The 22,434-nt window shown below is 41.2% G+C and overlaps 2 pseudogenes; one reads left to right on the forward strand and one right to left on the reverse strand.

Moving 5' to 3' along the window:
- LOC143622460 (TMV resistance protein N-like) overlaps nt 1-22,434 on the forward strand; it is a 123,221-nt pseudogene that overhangs the window by 12,600 nt on the left and 88,187 nt on the right.
- On the reverse strand, nt 13,991-17,593 carry LOC143622446 (TMV resistance protein N-like; annotated as a pseudogene).

The raw sequence follows: 22,434 nt of genomic DNA on the forward strand, positions 1-22,434 counted from the left end.
TCACTTGTTTTCCACCGTTTTACACCGTTTTTCATCCCGTTCGATCCAGATCTGAGCTAGGGTGACCCCTAGGCTCTTCTTTTGCTCGGTTCATACCCGATTCTACCCCGATCTCGTGACTTTAATGGTTTAGGGTGTCGGCTCGTCGTTTCGCGACTAGATCTAGCGGGTTTGGATCCATACAATATCATACTATCATTACATCGGGTCGATGCTCGGTTTTCCTCTTGGTTTCGGCTAAGATAAAGAGAGAACTAGAGAGAGAGCTTAAGTGTGTGTTTTTGGTGGTGTATGGAATATGTGAAATGAATGAATTAATGAGAATTTATGGTTTATATATTATGGATCATGGGCTTAAGCCCATAGTCTTTTCTTCTTTCCTTTTTAACCCAAGTCCGTAACTCATATCCATTTAAACCAGCACAAGCCCGACTCATAATAACTCACAATTTATATTATTAACTGAAATGAGAAAATGGGATGTTACATAACAACTTCAGGAGGGAATTGGATTCTACACTTGATTGAGTTTGGATAGACTTTGAACAACTGGCCTCAAAAGTCAGTCTGAGGGTGGATCCAGTTCCTCAAGGGACGTGGATAGACTCATGGGTGAAAGTGTGAAGCTGCGTGACATGGTTGAGCAGCTTGAAGGTGAGATTTTCATAAATAATTCATAAATAATTCAGTAAAATTAAATAATATAAAAAAACACCATTTTATAGTAGTGAACCAACTTACAGTTTAGCAACCAGTTTTTAGTCACCAAAAATTTAAAATTTTTCCCCTTCCAAAAATCTATTCAAACATTCAGTATATTTCAAAATCAAATAAAACCAAAGGTACCTAAAATCCAATAAATGAATACTTAACCTAAAATATTATGCATTTTTTATAATTTCTACAGACATAAACATTCTTTAAGTCTCCGTGTCTGTAGATGGGAACATTGTAAAAAAACGTCCTAAAAAGTACAACAACAACAACAACAATAATAATAATAATAATAATAATAAAAGTCCATCTACAAGACGAAGAACTTGTTAAACTTTTAACATCATTCTCAATCTTGTGTAGTGTAATAAGTGTCAAGACACTGATTGCCTTAATTTGAACAAATAAAAGTTTGTGGGCACATGCAAAAATGAGTATATACTAAACTAGTTATGAAAGAGACTCTTGTGGTGGACAGATTTAACCAAATGAGACCTATTTCCTACCCCAAAAAAGTCAGTTTGTATCAGGGTACCGATCTGGATACAAACCAGTTTTAGTTTGGCTAGTGCTGATCACCTTTGGTTTTAAAATAAAAGCCATTCGTCGATTTCTTTTGCTGGTCACAACCAGTACAATAAATCTTCAAAATTTTGATATGAAGGTGAAAATTCTGACACATCCATTTCGTCGAGCAGATGGTGTACATGAATTACATACGATGTGAATATGTGGAATTTTGGTAATAAAATGGGCCGACATGTGTAATCTTGGAATCTGGTATTGCACGGTAACTACTGTGGTCATGGTCATTGTTGGGCTATTTTCCTAAAAACCTTGCAACGGTGAAGATCTCTATGGCTCGGTTAGGTGATGGTATCACCATTTGTGGACATCTCTATTAGATTCAAGTTGTGCCTTTTAAGTTTATTTTGTCGTTGAAGTTATTGTTATGGTGTATGCCTGTTAATGTTTTAATTATGGAACAATGTCTGAAATACGTTTATGAAAACATTCTTAAGTTATATAAATAAATGTTGTAAACATGTGGTCCAAGTTTAAGAGACAGAGAGTAGGTAAATGTTGTATTTTTATTTACATTTGCTGAGAACAATATAACGCGGCACATGACATGTCGTCAATCATTTTCCTATTGGCCAATGTTGGATTGTTCATTGTATTATTATATTTAATAATACGAATTTTTTCAGTAAATGATGGATTACTTTCATTTAGTTATTGGTGAGGCGGTAGTGGACCGGACTGGTCCACAAAATTCGATTCTGCAGTTAAAAGGTGGCTCATAGTCAAATAAAACCGACCCAAATTAACTGAGCTAAACAATTGACAGACATCTCTGTTTTAGTTTTGGGAATAAAAACACGAATTTAACCAAACCAACAAGTGATTATGTTAAACCTGGCAAAACAGGCGGCCCGGTTAAAAACTGGTGCCGGTCAGAATGGGTGCAGGACAAAACAGGCCGATTTAGAAATGATTACTCCCCAAACCCATCAACCAGTTTTAGCCTGTTTAACAAAACTCACCAAACCCGTTAAACTCATTTAGATGTATTGTGTTTTTCTTCATTAGTTCATTGTTAAAAATTTCAACAGGTTTTGCTTCTTAATTTTTTTTGATAAATTTAGCTCCTTCCTACATGTTTTAAAATTTTTCATATCATAGTAAACAGATATAACCAAAAATCTAATAAACATAAATTAACCAGACCTTGATAGTTTGATTTTTCAATCAGTTCTTTGTAAGCAGCTCGGTTAGTATCCGGTTACTAAGCAGTTCTTTGATAGTTTTGGTTTGGAATGGACCAAAAAATTAGGCAATGATTCAATTCAGCCTCATAAGCACCAGTGTAAACAAACATCATCGTTCAACTCAAGCATTCTCGAATAATTGTGATAAGCGTTCAAGATATTCAAAACATATGTGCAAATATATGTAGAGAGTAAAGGCCTTTATTTTGACTAGTTTGTGGTCAAAACTGTTTTTTTTTGTCAATTCTGTGTTTTTTGATCAAAATTGACCTTTTGACTATGGTTGACTTTCTTGTGGTCAACTGCACATGCTGGTGGTTCCTTATTGATAGAATATATCAGCTACTAGTTTTTTGTTGGCACCTTAAGATCATTCTTAGTATATGAAGAAACACTAAGTGACCCGGGGCAGATTACTGGTAACCTGGGGGTTAAATAGATGTTTCCCACGAGGGGTTAGATCCGGCAAAGATGGTTCTTCTGATAACCTGTAAAACAGACACCGTGAGCTCGTCACTGAGAAGGGGGGGGTTCCTCCTTGTGACCACCCTCCGGCGTGAGAATCAGACTAGATTGCTCTTGAATATAAGTGTATATATTAAGAGATTGCTAGAGCAGATATCAGGTATATGATATATAATACAAGATAGTATGTGATTGGATGAGATGATCATACCATTGGGGTATTTATAGCCGAAGGTAGGTTTCCAAGAAGGTATAGCCGGCTGAACAGTATTCCTGTTCTACCAACTGTGGCCTACGCACGTGCCATGCTGGTAGTTGGTGGGTAGGCAGCGGCTGACAGTGACCAGGCCTGCTGTGTACTGTTCCTTTTCCACCAACTGCCGGCTATGCATGTGGTGTGACAGGAGTTGGTGAGTAGGCAGCGGCTAATAGTGATACAGTACAAGAGCATGCTGCTCGCCATACTGTTGTCAATGAGCTGTCGTATCCTTGGTCAGATCTTTTGCCCATACCTCGTCAGGTACAGTACAAAAGATCTTCCCGCATCGTACGGACTGGCTTATTTAGGCGGGAGTATTCCCCCTCCCGCCTTTGTGCGGGATTGTTCCCGGCTTTGCTCATTCCTTCAGGTGACAACTGAATTAGTAAGAGCTAAGTGCCTTGTGCGTGTAGCCTTGCTGCGCGGGTGGCCTTCCCTGATGGCTTGTATCCGCAGCTGCGGGAACAGGCGGAGTACTTCACCATTGGGAGGCATTTCCTGCGGGAACAGCTTGCGTAGTGCACGTGAGGACGTCACGTCTCTGAGCATGGTGGGTCCTGCGGATCCAGTTGGTTTCTGCGCAGACATCTCTCTTCAAGGTGAGTCCTGCGGGTCCAACTGGGCTCTGCTGGGACCTACCTCTTCAAGTCCCCCAGTCCAATGTTCTTCTCATGAATGTTTAATAAAGTGAGGTGAACTTTTGGACTTAAGCAAAGGGTTTTGAAAAGGGTTTAGTTTGAAGGTTTTCTATGGGGATTCTTCCCGCGGAAGTCCTTGTCACTTGTAGAAATTCCCGACTTTCCTGCTTGATCTTTGGGTATGATGCGGGTAGGTCTGTAACCTCCTCGCAAGTCAGGAGCGTTGAGTCCCACTTGTGTGGATTCTCCATGAGGTTTTGGTAGTTTTGAACATAGTGATCAATTATGTTAAAACCACCAATTCCATCCTGGAGCTTCAAACAATGCAGTTCTCGACGTTCCCGCTATGCGGGGATGTTATTCCCGCTTCCGCAAGCATTGCCCAGAAGATCCTTCTTGCTTTCAATTCCCTACGGAGCGCTAGATATGTGAAGGGTTTTGCCTTGACACTGTACCCGCACTCGTCTTACGGTTACTTTACTTCCAAGGTATTCCTGGCGTCAATTCCCTGCGGGTGCTAAGTATGTGAAGGGTTTTGCCTTAACACTGTACCCGCACCCGTCTTATAGTTACTTGGTTGCCAAGGTATTCTTGGCGTCAATTTCCTGCGGGTGCTAAGTATGTGAAGGGTTTTGCCTTAACACTGTACCTGCACCCGTCTTATAGTTACTTGATTACCAGGGTAAGGGGGTATATTCCCTCTTGAATCTTTTTGAATTTTTGAAATTCGAAGAGTTGGTGAAAGGATAAGAACAGTCCAAACCTCTGAAACGTCGTGCGACGGTTTCTTCTGACTGTGTCAGGACGTGCAGGAAGTTATGGTGACGTGACAGTACATGGTCATTCCAGACGCTTTTTCAGGCGCGTGGGCGTGAATTTTCGGGCGCGTGGCCGCGAAATTACTGGCACGCGTCCTTTCAACAGCTGTTGCCAGCTTGCTTTTTGCCACGTGTCATAGTTTCATTGCACCTGTGATTTCTCTCTCTTCCGCATTAAATTCATCGCATTAATTGCGATTAGTATATAAAGGGGGAGATGGTCCTTTGCAATTCACACTTTCACTTTTCATCTTCAAAATGATTTCCGGTGAATACTCCCTTTTCAGTCGAGCATTCTTCTTGAAATCGTTTTCTTCTTCCATACTAGCAAAATGTCTTCTCACGATCTTGAGGCTACAGCCGAGGAGGCTGTGGCGTACGCCGAGAACCCGTCGTCCATCTCTGATAAGGACGACAAGAGCACTGCTGGCGAGTGCCAGTGTGCTCTTCCTGCCGATCTTTACCGGTACGTGGCCCGGAAGTTCATGCTCGAGTCTCTCGAGCCTGAGTTTCCTGAACCCCATCAAACGGTGTATGATGCCCCCAGAGGCAAGATAGGGGTATATGCTGCATTCTTTGTCTATGGGAATCTTAGGTTCCCGTTGACAAAGTTTGTGTACCGTGTCCTAGAGAGGCACGGTGTACACCTGACCGAGGTGCACCCGATGGCGATCGCAAAGATTCGCCACTTCGAGTGGGTGTGCCGGATTCTGGGCATTGAGCCCTTTGTCGACCGCCTGATGACCTTCTACACTTGGAGGTGCATCCAGGGGTGGTATACCCTGATAACCCGGATCAAGGGTTTGAAGATTTGCACAACCGAGCGTAGTCTTCGCTCGTGGAGGCGGGAGTTCTTTTTCATCTCTGCTCGCGCCATCCCCCTTGCCATGAAATTCAAGAATGGGCAAGCTCTCCCAAGCCTTCACGCCTCCAACTATCAGGAGGCGGAATGGTTCTCGAAGATATCCCGAGTCCAATCTCCGGTTTACCGGTTTGCGGAGTCCGGGATGGTGATGCTCGGGATGAGCCGGGTGTGGAAGGATGCGGATGCGCGAAAGATCCCGATCATCCTCGAATACGGTTTGAACTCTGTTCATTTTTGTTGATTTAGAATCTCTTCTAACTTCTTTCCTGTTTATTACAGAGGGGAACGACTTGCAGTCGCTCCTGTATCCGCGGGAGGCTGACGGTCCCGCTCGGATGGGTACTCGCGCTCTAGACGAGAACGAGTTGCCCATCTTAGAACAAACGGTGGATCGGTTCGTGGAGGTCTACCCGCTAGGCCACGAGATCCTGAGCGCCAGGCGGCCAGGTAAGGCGCTATTCAACCCTCGACCCCTCAATGTTGAAACCTCTGCTGGAATTCCTCTAATCTTATGTTCTGATGAGGAATCCGCAGATGGTCCTCCGTTGGTGCGGAAGAAGAAGGCTGCCGGCGGGAAGGGGAAGGAGAAGGTGGCCTCCACTGCCGATCCGGCGCCTCGGTCTGACTCCGAGGCCGAGAGCGGGGAGGTGGCGGGGAACCCCGATGGTGATAAGACCACCGCTCCGTAGGCTGCGACGACTGTTACCTCCGGAGAGCCCAGGATGACGGTGAGCGGCGTGAAGAGGCCGGCTCCATCGGGTTCATCCCCGCCTGTCCGTACTTTTAGGCTCAAGAAAACCCGTAAGTACAAACTTCCTTTATTTTTAACTTCATAGCTTTCCATCATTAATGCTTCTTCCTTGTGCAGGCGTGGATGTTGACGCATTCCAGGGTGGAGCGGGGAAGAGTACCTCTCCGCCAATGACGGTAGGCTTGGTCAGCCTACCTGAGGCGACGACCCAGGCGGCTGCGCCTGCTTCCGCTGGTTCAGTTGCTCACTCCGTTGAGCCAACTGTTCCAGCTGTGATGACATCACCGCCGGCTGTCAGTGCCATTTTTACCGCATCTTTTACTGAGCCGGCGGTTACTTTTTCTGCGCATTCCGCAGCGGCGACCACGGTTGTGAGTTCACCTATGGTGAGTTCACCTCCGTTGGTTTCTACTACCGCGGCGACCTTCACCATGCCTCCGTCATCGGCAACGATGGCCGATACTTCAGGTATGCATGGGGCTTCTCGCCAACCTCTGCCTCCTTCCCATCTGCCTGACCTCTTGGATGGATTTCCCTTGGGTTCAGGTGATGGGTTTGGCGGCTATCGGCCTGTTATCGACCCTACAGGTGCGTAGGGTTCTTTTGGCCTTTTTTTTTTTTTTTTATATATATATCATCTTTTCCTAACTGCTTTTTGTTTTTTGCAGTGTCGGATTCCAATGAAGTGTATGTTCCACGATGGAACATCCGCCGAGGAACAACCCTTCGCACGCCTGTGGAGTGCGTGGACTGGGCTCGTCACGCAGCTCCCAGTGGTGCGTTGGGGGAAGCCATGGCTAGCTACCAGGAGGGTAGGCTAACCAATGAGCTTCGGGTTCTCCTGGCCCGGATGCAGCCGCGCGTCGAGCTGCTTTGTCGTGAAAATGACAAGTTAAAAGCAGCTCGCATCCAAGAAGTAGCTCAGGCGCGGGCTGTCCGGGAGGAGAACTTAAGGCTTACCGCAGTGGCTGCGGAAAAGGAGAAGGCCTTCAAGGCCCTCGAGGTTGAAGTTCAGGCCCGGCTCGAGGCCCGTTCCAAGGCTGCCCAAGCTGTTAATGAACAGCTTCGGCTGGCTAAGGAAACAGCACGGAACGCAACCGAGAGGGCCACCAAGGCTGAAGCTGTTGCTGAGCCTCTACGCGTGGAGAATGAGGAGCTTAAGGCCAAATTAGAGGCTCTCCAGCAGGCTCATGATGCCTTGGCGATGGAAGACGCCAAAAAGCTCCAGGAGATCTTGGACCAGAGGGGGGTGCTTGACCATACTGAGCGGAAGCTAAAGGGCGTCGAAGAGGCTGCGGCTAAAGAAGTGTTGCTTGCCAACCTCAATAAAAGTGAAGCCGAACGCGCCCGTAACGAAGCTCAAGCTGCCCTCAAGGAGGCTCTGGTTGCCAAGGAATGGCTTCTTCGAGAAGCGTTGTCTCAGGTATGTTTAGCTTTATAAAGTCTTCCCGCTTTTCTTTGTAAATAGAAAAGGTTTTGATACTTGTATTTTTTCTTGTAGGTTGTGCATCGGGTCTTTGCTGATACGTCTTATGATGATGCTATGAGCGCAGCCCTCAACGCTTCTCACGAGGATGGGGAAAAGGCCGGCTTCCTGCTTGGTCTAGGGTTCGTTGAGAAAGGCATCCCGCCTTCCAACTTCCCTTTGTATGATGTTGATTCTGAAGCTGTATACGACCAAGCAGTGAATCAATATGCCGCCTTCCCGCATCCGGTGGTGGAGAAGGTGAAACAAGTTGCTGCTGCTGATGATGGGCTAGCTATCCTTAAAGCTTTCCTTGAACCGCCACGTTCTACTGATGGTGCGTGTCCAAGTGGAAGTGGCCCTGAAGCTTGATCCTGAAGATCCCTTCCCACTGCTAGGATAGGTTTAGCTTGTATAGATTTATTTTCTTGTAGGCGGGTAGTTACCCGGCCATTCTTGTAATGAATATTATGAAATATAAATCTTTATGCGGGTAAGACCGCTGCTTTCACTGGATTACTTGCTTTATAAACGTTATATGACTTGCTCATGCGTACTTTAGTTTAAATTAGCAATTTTCCAAGTGTTTAGAATAAGTTAACCTTTGAACGTGGTAGATAATAGGTTGAAGTTTTGCTTCCTCTTTCGTGATTGTGCGGGTAGGACCGTCACTTGCACTTAGTAGGATGGCTAAACTTTACCTACATCTGACCTGCGTGGAGGTTTTCCTCATTTTTTTAGAAATTTCTAAGTGTTTAGGATAAGTTAACCTTTGAACGTGGTAGATAATAGGTTGAAGTTTTGCTTCCTCTTTTGTGATTGTGCGGGTAGGACCGTCACTTGCACTTAGTAGGATGGCTAAACTTTACCTACATCTAACCTGCGTGGAGGTTTTCCTCATCCTTTTGTTAGAAATTTTCTAAAGTATTTTGAATCAGTTAACCGTTCGACGCGCGGTTGTTAATAGGTTAGGTTTCCTCTACCATGATTTGTGCGGTTAGAACCGGCACTTTCATTTAGTGGGATGACCAACGTTTACCTATGACTGACCTGCGTGAAGGTTTGCCACTTTTTTGGGTTTATGCGGGTTTTGCCGCCTTCCCCACGCGACGACTTTTCACGTATTGCGGTGAATACCGGCATCAGTGTTGAATAAACCGTTCGACGCGCGGTTGTTAATAGGTTAGTGTTCAGTTTCCTCTATCATGATTCATGCGAATAGACCGGCACTTTCATTTAGTAGGATGACTGAGTACCTTTAACTGACCTGCGTGAAGGTTTTGCCATTTTTTGGGTTTATGCGGGTTTTGCCGCCTTCCCCACGCAACGACTTCTTTTACACATGTATGCGGTGAAGACCGGCATATCCGTGTGGAAAGTTTATAAGTATAAATGTAAAATTATCAGCGTCGATGTTCTAAGGAGAATCATTTCCATTAGAAGTGGCTCTGGGCCTTTTCTTTACAAATTTGGAATTGATCTACATGCAAACTGTGTAATTGAGCTCCCTTCCATGTTGTTGGGATGGGAGTACCATCGAGCCGATATGCACCTGGTTCGGGATCTCGTTGTTTACGCAGTATGTAGTCTCCAACATTGAAGCTGCAATTTTATTCGTGTTTTTCCCCAGCTGGGGTTCTACACGCATCCGCCTGCTCAGCGTTCATTGCGCCACGAGGTGCGCGAGCGTCCCATCTCTGACAAATGCTTCGACCATGTCCTTTACGTCTATGCATTCTTCAGTGTTGTGGCCTTTTGTCCTGTGAAAATCACAGTATTTGCTCCGATCAGCATTGTGACGATGTCGCATTATTGGAGCCTTTGGCCATGGGTGCTCCTCCGTGGCGAATATCTCGGTGACGCTTTTAGTGAGTGGCGTCCATCTGGAGTTCTGGTGCGACTGTACGTTATCCCTTCCGCCCAACCGATGTTGCAAGCCGGATGAGGTGTCAAAGTTTACCCTTGACTGGCAAATGCCTAGCTTCCGCTTTTTGTTTAGTCGGGCGGTGAGGACGTTGTCTTCTCTTGTTTTCTGGGTGTAGAGGTTTGTGCTCTGTGGAAGATCTCTACCCAGTTGCTTCTCCGTTTCCGCAAAGCGTTTTGCTACTGTCATGATGGCATCCCATGTGGATGGCATGCCATCTTTACCCGTTAAGGTGCGGATGAGCTCTGGGTCGTTCGCGCCCTGGATGAAAGCAGCGCGAACAAGATCTTCGCTGATATTACCCAGACTTAGCTTCTTTGAGTTGAAGCGAGTGATGAAGTCTGGCAAAGATTCATCTTCCTCTCGAATGCATTTGAGGATTGTCCATTGCTCTTCGGTATACTTTCTTTGTTGGCTGAAGTGTTGGCTAAACTTCTGCTGGAAGTCTGCCCAGTCGTAGATGTGGTTGACCGGTAGACGATCGAACCACGCTCTAGCTGGCCCAACAAGCGTCATTTGGAACATGTAACACCACGTGGGTTCCGTCCAATTGCTGACGGTTGCCCCCGCTATGAACCTGTTCAAATGATCGTCTGGATCAGATATACCATCGTAAGTGCCGATATTGGACATCTGTTTGGCAATTTTCGGGACGATTGCTTCTGCAATGTCCTTTGCAAATTTGGACGTTCCCGCCTTTGCAGCAGTTGGTGTAAATGTTTTGGAGAAGTCACGTGGGCTTCCACCTACGTTTTTTGGTTTGAAGGCTTCTCCAAAACGCCTTCTTGGTTGGGAATCAGTTTCCTTCCGCTTCCCTTTCGCCCGATGATGAGGGTTTGCGTCACTATCGGATTCCTCTGAATCATCGTCCAAGTATTCTTCGAATTCGTCAGCCTGTTGGACGGAACGCAAGCGTTCGTCCAACTCAGCTTGGAATTCCTTCTGACGTGCCTCCGCCCATGCCTTAACTTCATCGAGTGTCTGGCGGGGGAGCCCTGTTCGTTTCTCTAACTGGGTATCGGTGGATCCCAGTGAGCGATTATTTACTGCACTTGCCCCAGCTTGGGTAAGTGGGGTAGTGTTCGTAAAATTTACTTCACTTGCCCCGGCTTGGGTAACCGGGGTAGTGTTTGTAAAAATTGTTTAGCCGGTATTCTCCCCAGTAGCTGGGGTTGTGGTTACCGGAATTTCTTTAACCATCTTTCCAGAAGTTTGAAAAAACTGGAGAAAAATGAAGTTCTAGCTTTTATGCACGGATGACGCCAATGAAGAAACACTAAGTGACCCGGGGGCAGATTACTGGTAACCTGGGGGTTAAATAGATGTTTCCCATGAGGGGTTAGATCCGGCAAAGATGGTTCTTCTGATAACCTGCAAAACAGACACCGTGAGCTCGTCACTGAGAAGGGGGGGGTTCCTCCTTGTGACCACCCTCCGGCGTGAGAATCAGACTAGATTGCTCTTGAATATAAGTGTATATATTAAGAGATTGCTAGAGCAGATATCAGGTATATGATATATAATACAAGATAGTATGTGATTGGATGAGATGATCATACCATTGGGGTATTTATAGCCGAAGGTAGGTTTCCAAGAAGGTATAGCCGGCTGAACAGTATTCCTGTTCTACCAACTGTGGCCTACGCACGTGCCATGCTGGTAGTTGGTGGGTAGGCAGCGGCTGACAGTGACCAGGCCTGCTGTGTACTGTTCATTTTCCACCAACTGCCGGCTATGCACGTGGTGTGACAGGAGTTGGTGAGTAGGCAGCGGCTAATAGTGATACAGTACAAGAGCATGCTGCTCGCCATACTGTTGTCAATGAGCTGTCGTATCCTTGGTCAGATCTTTTGCCCATACCTCGTCAGGTACAGTACAAAAGATCTTCCCGCATCGTACGGACTGGCTTATTTAGGCGGGAGTATTCCCCCTCCCGCCTTTGTGCGGGATTGTTCCCGGCTTTGCTCATTCCTTCAGGTGACAACTGAATTAGTAAGAGCTAAGTGCCTTGTGCGTGTAGCCTTGCTGCGCAGGTGGCCTTCCCTGATGGCTTGTATCCGCAGCTGCGGGAACAGGCGGAGTACTTCACCATTGGGAGGCATTTCCTGCGGGAACAGCTTGCGTACTGCGCGTAAGGACGTCATGTCTCTGAGCATGGTGGGTCCTGCGGATCCAGTTGGTTTCTGCGCAGACATCTCTCTTCAAGGTGATTCATGCGGGTCCAACTGGGCTCTGCTGTGACCTACCTCTTCAGTATACCAGGTACATAATCACAAAAACAAACTATTGAAGCCATTGTCTTACTGGAATTTATTAAAGATCACAAGTTTATTTTGGTGATTAGTGTTATAAGTCAATCTTTTTCTGACTTGTATTGGACTGAAAACTCTTATTGCAGGTCCTAACATATGGTATATCCACTTTTGAACTCTTTCATAGTAAGGGTATTTTAGTCATTGGGCTGTATACAAAAGTTTAAGGATATGATAATTCAGTTTAATTGGGAAGTGGATGAATTGTTACTTAATAGCAGCAATTTGATTAATCATGAGTTTCAGGCCATGTTTGACTTTTTGCTGGTCAAACATGACGTATGAAACTTTCAAAATATTTTTAATTAATTTTGACAATAATTGAAGCTGAAAACAAAATAAATAAATAAATATATAAATAAAACCAATACCAATATTTAACTATATAAAAGCCTCTCAGAAATAAACTTACGGATACTTTAGAGATCCTTCATACTTCAATCCTTACCATTGAGCCGGTTCATTTTTATTTCCTCTACTATAAATTTGAACATTAAATTTTCACACATGCACATCATAAAATGAAAGTACAGAACGACCAAAAAGAGACTGAATAAACGACCAAAAAACCCGAGCCCGGATCGAGATCCGAGTAACAGTTCGTTTACTGATCTGTTCAAATCACCACATAAATTGAAGGTACAGAAAAAGATAATATAATGAAAGACAACAAATTCTGATTTCAACATTAAAATTTTCACGCATGCAGTTCGTCGAGCAGGTGATTCAAGCATTCATGATTGTAAGGAGATATTATTCACAGCTCTACCCAAAAGAACTCCGGGATGGATGTAAAACCATACGACTCCAGTTCCTCCCTGGAACCATAAATACGTAGACCTTTCAATTGATAAATGCTCCCCGGAAGACGCCTTATGCCCGTGTATTATATCCATAACTCTTTCAGCAACAAAATAATCGCAGTAACATTATTTATATAAAATAAGAACCAGGGATCAATATTATCATAATCACAGCAACAATCTAGAACCACAAAATCTGATAAATTCAGAAAGTATCTTATCAAAGTGCAAAATATACTAAATACTGACAATCACAGTTCACACAGAAATAAATTCAGAATTCACACAGAAATAAAATTCAAAAGCAAACAAATGTATGGCAAAATACAAAGTCCACACAGGAGTTTTAACAAACATGTGGTGTGCATGTATGCTCACATCACAAAATACAAAAAAGACTCTTTAGCATCTCGTATCTCTTTTCACAAGACAAATTGAAGCTGAAAGCAAACAAATCAAATAAATAAATAACCAATATTCAATTATACAAAAGCCTCTCAGAAATAAACTTACGGAGAGTTTAGCTCTAGCACCATCAACGAGTATTAGAGCTCCGTCAATGAGTATACGTGTTGGCCCTCAAAGAATGGCCTGCAAACCATAAATTTACAAGTTTTATACGTGTTTCAAAATGCTACTTAGCAAACATAACATAAGTATATTGAGATTAAAACTGATTTAGAAAGAAAAAAATAGCACTGACGTCATGGAATGACAGGTTTCGGTCTACTAATATGTTCCAATCACTATATAAAATGATATGTTCCAATCACCATATAAAATGAAAGAAGATAACAACGTCTTTTCATCGATTTTGATTTAAAGATGAAAATTTCTTACACGTGCATTTAGTCGAGCAGGTGGTGTGCATGAATTAAAAAATACATGAATATGTATAATTTGATTCAATTGAGCCTCATAATCACGAGTGTAAACAAACAACATCGTTAAATTGTGAATTGATTGTAAGTATAAATTCGTATATGATTAATAAAGAAGTGATTATTCTGTTTTGATGTACCTGATTAAGACAAATACTCATGTTGTGGCTGACTATCTTATTTACAGCTCTACGTAGTAGTACTTGGCATACCATCGATGATTTTCATCAGCCAAAATGGATGTAAAACCATACGACTCAAGTTGCTCCCTGGACCCATAAATGCGCAGACCTTTCAATTGATAAATGCTCTGCAGAAGACGATTAATGTCTGTATCTTCCAAGTTCCTCTGGCAATTTCTTAATATTTTCACAACGGAAGAGCTTTAAACGTTTTAAGCATTTCATCTTACATATGTTGTTTGGAATACTGAGCAATAATCCACTATCCCTAATGATTAAGTTCTCTAAACACTCTAATCTGCATATATTCTCAGGTAACTGCTCAAGATCGCAACAATAAGAAAGTTGAAGTGATTTCAGATTTTTCAACATAAAAATACTATCCGGAAGATGTTGAAACCGTTGTGCCCACAAAGATAGCTTCTCTAGACTTTCTAACTGCCAAAGATCCTGAGGAATGCTTTGGGAAAGTGCAAGCTCTCTTAAATGTTGTAAATCACATATAGTTGCTAGAAAATACTCTTGGTTCGTCATATGTACATGTAAACCAAAACCCTAGAAAATAATTTGTAACATCTTCACAACCTACCTTTATTTCCACTGTATCTATAAGAGAAGCTGACTCATGTTGTTTGTAAACCTTAAAATATGCAACATTTAAGCATTTTCTTAAGCTAAAGTGAACAAGCTTTTTAAGACATCCCACCGGAGCATGAATTTCTTTAAGATGAGAACAATAGTCAAGATATAATTTCTCAAGATGTGGAACCATCCCAATGTTAAGGTGACTCACCTTAGAACGACTGAGGTTGAGTACTTTGAGATTCGGGCATTCAACGGGCGATTGGAGTTCTACAAAGTCCCCACATCCTTCAAGATTTAACTCCTCAAGATGTGGAACCATCCCAATGTTAAGGTGACTCACCTTAGAACGACTGAGGTTGAGTACTTTGAGATTCGGGCATTCAACGGGCGATTGGAGTTCTACAAAGTCCCAACATCCTTCAAGATTTAACTCCTCAAGATGTGGAACCATCCCAATGTTAAGGTGACTCACCTTAGAACGACTGAGGTTGAGTACTTTGAGATTCGGGCATTCAACGGGCGATTGGAGTTCTACAAAGTCCCCACATCCTTCAAGATTTAACTCCTCAAGATGTGGAACCATCCCAATGTTAAGGTGACTCACCTTAGAACGACTGAGGTTGAGTACTTTGAGATTCGGGCATTCAACGGGCAATTGGAGTTCTACAAAGTCCCCACATCCTTCAAGATTTAACTCCTCAAGATGTGGGGTCATGCTAAGGTCAAAGGTTCTTAACTTCAAAGAATTACTGAGGTAAAGGAATTTAAGCTTATTAAAAACCTATCATAAGAAAAGAAAAATAGATGAGAATCAGTGTAATCACAATATATAACATTACATGCATTATTCTACCTTTCTTTCTCCTCCATCCCAGAGTTCAATTATATTGCACTCATGCATTTCAAGGTTAACAAGGTTATTTGCTTGAAACGTTTCAGGTAAAGACCGAAAAGGGTAGCAACTCCAACATAGAGATCGTAAAGCATCTGGTAAGTATTTGCTAACTTCATCAACTTCTTTTGCGTAGCATCGCACATCAAGTAGTCTAAGTTCTTCCATCTTTCTAATACCTTTCATAATAATAACAGGATGGAGATTGGAACTTCTCAAATACATACTTCTTGTTGCTTTGGTGCCCTGTACATAATAAAAAAAATGCTGGTGTGAAAATTTGTCAAAGAAAATAATATTTCCTAGTTGTCCACATTTCATATAAACTTAAAACTTACCAATTCCTTAACCAATATGTCTTCAATTTCCTCTGTAATCCATAATCGACTATGTCTGCTAGGCTCGTTAGGATGCGAACGACGCACTATATCCCAGCCCATTTCTTCTATACGGTCATGGAAGCCTAAAATGCCATAATCAGAAATAGTTATCAAAGATTTCTGCTCAAGAACACCTAAACCAATTTTAGCATAATATCCACAACTGTCAAGTATTTTGATTGCATCTTTTTTCTTCTTATATTTCATCATGCATACAACATCTAGAAAGATTTCTTTCCGATCATACTCTAGGCCATTATAGCTTATCTCCAATCTTTTCAAAGTTTGATCTTCAGGGATAGTTTTTAGTCTTTCTATGGTATCTACCCATTCAGGCTCACTTCTACCACAAAGATGTGAACCCAAAACTTTGATTGTTAAGGGAAGACCAGCAGCATAATGTACAACTTTACTTGATAGCTCTTCACACCCTTGATTTGGAATATCTTTCTTAAATGCATACCTGCTGAAGAGGCAGAGTGCTTCCTCATCTGATAACAGATTAACATCATGAATAATGCTCACTCCATGTGCTACGAGCACCTGCTGATCTCTTGTTGTGATGACAATTCTACTCCCCGGCTTAAACCAAGTAAGCTCACCAGCTAACGCGTCAAGTTGCTCTATATCATCCACATCATCTAGAACAACAAAAGCCTTTCTACCAGGCATCATCCTTTTCATCTTATTTTTCCCATCAGAAACACTTGTTACATCAATGTTTTGATCAGCTAACACATCTATAAGGACCTGCTTTTGCAGTTCCTTCAAACCAGTCGAAGAGCCTTTTGAAACTTCTCGGACATTCTCAACAAAGCTTACACCTTCAAACCAAACGGATGTTAGATCAAAAACAGCTCTCGCCAAAGTGGACTTTCCACCACCTCCTATTCCCTTGATCCCTATCAGATGAACATCTTCGGAACCAATTTCTAAAGATGAAACTACATCCTTCACCCGGGTCTCCATGCCTACTAACTTCCCATCAATTCTCGAATTAGTGAAATATGGCTTTAGGGAAATTTCTTGAACAATTTGTTGAATACATTTAGCTTCATGCCTATGAATTAAAGAAGATTCATTCAGGTTGCATGAATGTCCCTATGAAGAACATGTTACATAGGAAAGAAAAGAAGAATATAAGATGAAGGAATTACCCATTAAAAGTAGTCTTCAACTCCATCCCAGCCAAGCCGGCTGCTTCTTTGAGAGCATTTCTCCATCTTCCAACATCATCTTCATTTTCCTGTTTGATAAAGTTCAAAGCTTTCTTAGTCTTAACAATATTTAACACAAGTACAAAGCACTTGGATAAGAAACGTCTTCTGCACTGAAACATAAATCGTTCACTGAATAATACATATACAAGTTCAATGATAAAGATGTTACCGGATCCACTATGACACCATTCAATGAAGAAGATGATCCGCTGCAACAAAATGCTAGAGTGGAACAAAGATAGTCGAGAGGTAGAACAAAGCTCCTACTACCCGTTTCATGTTCTGCAAAGGCTTTTCCAAATGCCCCACTTTGGTGACGGACTTCAGTGGGTTCCACATCAAAGAATATGGGGTAAGCAGTCTGCTCCATCGTCTTCTGACAATCCATAATCTGTACAAGCTCATCCAAGCACCATGATGAAGATGCATAGTTCTTGGAGAAAACAATGATGTGAAATCTCGAGTCTTTAATGGATCTGATGAGTTGCTCGCTTATTCTTTCCCCTTTCTGGATTTTTTCATCATCTTTGTAAGTTATAATGCCTTTCTTGTGAAGAGCATGATAAAGATGATCAACAAAGTTCTTGCGCGTGTCTTCACCCCGGAAGCTCAAAAAGACATCATACTTGAAGCTCTTTTGAGCAACTGATGCTGAAGTGGATGCCATTAGCTGTAAGCTTTGAAGGATCAAACGAAACGAAATCTTTATTAAGGGGAGAAATTTATATGAACATAATTAGAGATTAACAGACCAGTAGAGCGTTTAATAAGAAGACAATTGTTTGGAAAAAGTTTATGGTGGGTTGGGGACAAAAGGTCCTGCATTACATTAAAAAAAGGACAATGACAATAAAGATAAAGAGCATCAGCTTGAAAATTATTATTGATTACGCGTGATTACAATTATTGTAGTTGTATTTTGTTGAATTTCTGGTTGTTAAAGGTGTGTTAATATAAATAATATCATGAGATCCCTTATAATCCTTAATCATGAGTTACTTTATTTATTATTTTACTAAGCCTGGTGGAAGGCATTGGTCCAGATGAATTCGGAAGAAAATGTGACGAAAAAGAAAAAGAGAGTAGTGGACAAAAGTACTCATAACTCCTTTGGCGTATTCATTTGCTGAGTCAGACCTATTTACAACTTCCCAAAGATCTCCATTTGACTCATTTAAACATATTCATGTTCATCAATTCAGCCTGTTGCTAAAATTTCTACATAATTTTATGAATTCTTTTTTTATTTTCTAAAGAACTACTGAAGTCACACAAACGCATACATAAATCAAACAACAAATGTCTATAGGGAATCAATTGATTGTAGCACCAATTCTCGGTTAACTTAAAATTCTTATATGCTAGGATGTTTCGTATTTTAATTTTTATCCGAACCAATCTGAATATGAATTTACACAAAAGTTAAGGCAGAGAACTGAACTGAATGGTATTAATGTGTTGGTCTGTGTTAGATGCTCAGGTTTTGTGACAACTAAAATAATAGTTTAGCCTAATATGTCAAGTTAGCAAAGTAGAGAGACTTACTTTGTAATTATACCTGTGGCAACAAAGAACTCGTTGTATACCACAATCCTTAATTCTAGCAAAGATTTCAGCAGTTCAACAGTTTACAAGCAGTCAACCGAAACGATTGATATTTAACAAATTACAACTTACCAAGTTACAGACACAATATAGTAGTAGAAATGCAATGGACTCAATATTCGAGAATAATACTCAACGAATCTGAAGGTGTATATGAAATGGATGATGATGTTACAGAATCAGAACGTGGAATCAAACGAAATGCAGATACAAATAAGAGTGTTTAGATGTTTTGGAAGAAGTAGCGGCATTAGTTGATAGTTGATGTTCGATACCACCTGCAAAATGTGTGGTTTATCATCGTATGCAACTCCTATATACCGTTTAGCTAAGCAGTAAGTCAGTAACAACTCCGCTTGGATTTAAGATAACTTCTTTGGTACAATAGTCAAAGTTTAACTACAAACGGTAGTCAACAAAAGAATCTGCAAAATGGTATGACTGAGGAAATAGTTTTGACTAATTTGACTTTCTCCTGGTCAAACTTGATATCCGGTATACTGTTGACTTACCGGCATAAAACTAGTAAAAGGACTGGATATCGACGAAGGGGTTATTTGGGAAATACGAAATGTCGTATTGGAAACAAGATGATCATTTTTTTAGATTCTGTACACTCATCACCAGTTACAAAGTTATACAAACAATACAACTGGTGAAATGCATTGGATTGAATATATTATAACAATACTCAATGAATATGAAAGTGCACTAAAGGAGTTTGATGAAATACCCGAGAGAGAAAATGAATGCAACAAATAAATGATATGAATGTGATAATGGTTGAGGATTCGAAGAAGAATAAAGCAAATGTAGAAACAGTGTTTAAATGTTACGGAAAAATCCACGTCACTAGTTGATACTGTTGATTCATTTAAGACTAAGCTTGATATTAAATTGATGGGTTCAATACTAATAATAATAATAATAGTAAATTCATAATTTTAAACATATTGTGTAACAGTTGAAAACAATCAGTTTAGTTGACTTAAGAAAAAAAATATAATTGTAGGAAAACCTTAGGGGTTTGCAGGTCAAATGGTCAACTATAAGAGGAGTATAAACAGGAGACAAACTACCAACTACAAGAGGAACGGGTCAAATGGGTTAAATCATGGTTTAAACTACTTGTTTAAAATTTAGCTTGAGTTATATTGTTTAAAAGCTCACACAAACCATTTTGATAAATCTTAGTATGTAAATTATAAAATAGGATTAATTATACTTCGTTTAATTAATATTGGCATATAAATTCACATATGGCATTGTCACATATACCGCAAACATATGATTTTCTTATTAACAACAAATTGACATGTATAATTTTAAATAACCAAATCAACACACATATTATAAGTAATTATGAAAACTAATTAAGTTAACATATAAAAATACATTAAATTTTTTGAGAAAATAAACTCACGAGAGGAGTTTGCTTCAACGATCTGATTGAGCTTATCTTCGTGATTGTGACTATTTCATAATAATTAAATATTTTACACCAATAGTTATTGTAATCATAACAAAATTTGTATAAACATTCAGTTTTTAAGTACAAATTGTATTTGTCAGATTCCTCCTTAAATAATCTGTTATATTTTCTATAAAAGCTGGAAATACATAATCTCAGCTATTGACTACTAGCAAATAACAGTCAAAACTAACGAAATGTTTGTTAACGGCCCCACATTTTAACATATTTTCCACCAACGGATTTTGATTAACATAATTCCGCCACAAAAACATTTTTTTTCTTGGAAAAATCAACTTTTTATGCTGGAAAACTCTAAACACAATCAACACCACCTGAACACCACCGCCGACCACCACCTGAACAACGCCACCAACTTACTCACCTCCAGCCAACACCACCATTGACCACCACCACCAACTGACTCACCAACCACTACCAACTAACTCCGACGGTTATTCTAGGGTCCAACGACCTCAATAACCAGGGCTTTTGCCAGAAGAAAGGGTCCTGGAGGTCCAAACTAAGGTTACAAAGAGGTTTGACGACAAGATTGAGTTTTTTGGCAAAAAAGTTCTTTTTTTTTACGACCGACGGCTAACGACATTAGAATTTTGTTAGTCAAGGTTAGTTGAGATTATTATTTATCACTAGTCAATAATTGAGATTATTTTAATCTAATATTCCTATTTTCAAGTTAATTGTGAGTATTATTTTTCACAAGTACAAAAAGTGAGCTTCATTCCCTCTCTTTCAGTGTTAAGGCATTCTTGTGACGTTTAAGAGTCGGTTTATAATATTGTTGTTGTATTGTTATCAATAAACATTTTATTGTAAATACGCAAGTTACATGAACATAGAAAATATAGAGAGGGTACAAGTATGTTACTCATTTATAAAGTTTTCTCTTAATTTAATATATAAAAATGACATGGTAAACATATATATTTTTTTCTTTATGTTATTTGGAACAAGAAGTTTTATTAAACAACTATCAAGGCGCTAACAACCGAACAAATAAAACAAGAGTGAAGAAACACGGATCTACTCCCCTTGACGGGTCTTAGATCCAATGAGTCCACAAGGTAGGATACGGTTAGCTGCCAATACGATATGAACACAATTCCCAAAGTCCAGTGACGTGAACCTGCAAAACAGACACCGTGAGCTCGTTACGGGAAGGACAAGAGGGGGGGTCTTCCCGTAACCACCATCCGGTGTGAGAATAAGTACAATCCCGATGAAGATAATGTACTTAAGTAAATTGAGAGAGTACAGGGGAGTTAAAGAATACCTCATAACGATTGAGAGGGTATTTATAGCCGAAGGGTGTGGGAAGATGATTGAGCCAGCTGTCCCTTTGGAAGATACTTTCGTAACCACCTAGACACGTGTCCTCATGTAATAGGTTCATTGTATACGTTGCATGTGCATGTATAACAACCTGGACATGCGTCTTCCTATAATAGGGTAGTGGATTATCCCTTGCCATGTGCACGGTTATAACGGCCTTGCCAGGTGTCCTTTTCTGGTTGGTTGAGAGATCACGTATTGCTTAAGAAAGCATCTTGGTAGATCTTCTAGAATGTCACTAGTTAATGAAAGCTGTCCCGGGACATTACCTTGCAGTTATTTATGCGGATGCTTTCTCCGTCTTGCGGATGACTTTTGAGGGTGCCAGGATGCTTCCGCATGCCTTGTGGGGGTGTTTCTCCCGCCAACAATTATGCGGGCGTTCCATATGTTCCGCGGGTGCCTTATGGGGGACTTTTGGTTGACCCGCGGGTAACACTTAAGGGTATTTGGGTCTTTTTGGTACCCTACCTCTATAAGTCCCCCAAGTCCAGTGTTTCTTCCGTGTGAAGTATTTTATGCGGGTGAAATTCTGGACTTAATGTGTATTTGGGGATTTTTTATTCTGCAAGTTGGTGAGAAATATCTTTTGTTGCTGTGGATAATCATGAAAAAGGACAAGTTGACCACTCGCAGGCGCGTGTGTCAGAGGATATGACGTCTATGCCGGCTGTCACTGTACCCGACTGTTCACCTTTTTCTCTTTTTCGAATTTCCCGCGTGATGTGGCGTTCATCTATTGGGTGATTTTTCTTCTCTCTAGTGTTCATATCCCATCGCATTAATTGCGACGGGTATAAATAGTAGAGTTTAACTTCTCGTTGAAGTTTTATTACCTTTTGAATCCTGAATGTTGCCTTACATTCTTTATTTGAAAACGTCGATTAGTCACCCAACCATTTGATATTTTATCGAACCATATTATAATGAAGAGTACACAGTCTGAAATTGACGAGATAGAGGTCCAATGGGACCAGCCTGAATATCAGAAACTCCTTGAGACGTATGGTATTCCACCAGAATGGGGGCCGAAGTTCCCTTCTGCTAGTTCTATAGCCAGTTTCCCACCTCCTGGGAAA

The sequence above is a fragment of the Bidens hawaiensis genome, unplaced genomic scaffold (assembly GCF_021521415.1).
Source record: "Bidens hawaiensis isolate Kalapana, Puna unplaced genomic scaffold, B.hawaiensis_p1.1 tig00003141_1, whole genome shotgun sequence".
NCBI classification, from domain to species: Eukaryota; Viridiplantae; Streptophyta; class Magnoliopsida; order Asterales; family Asteraceae; genus Bidens; species Bidens hawaiensis.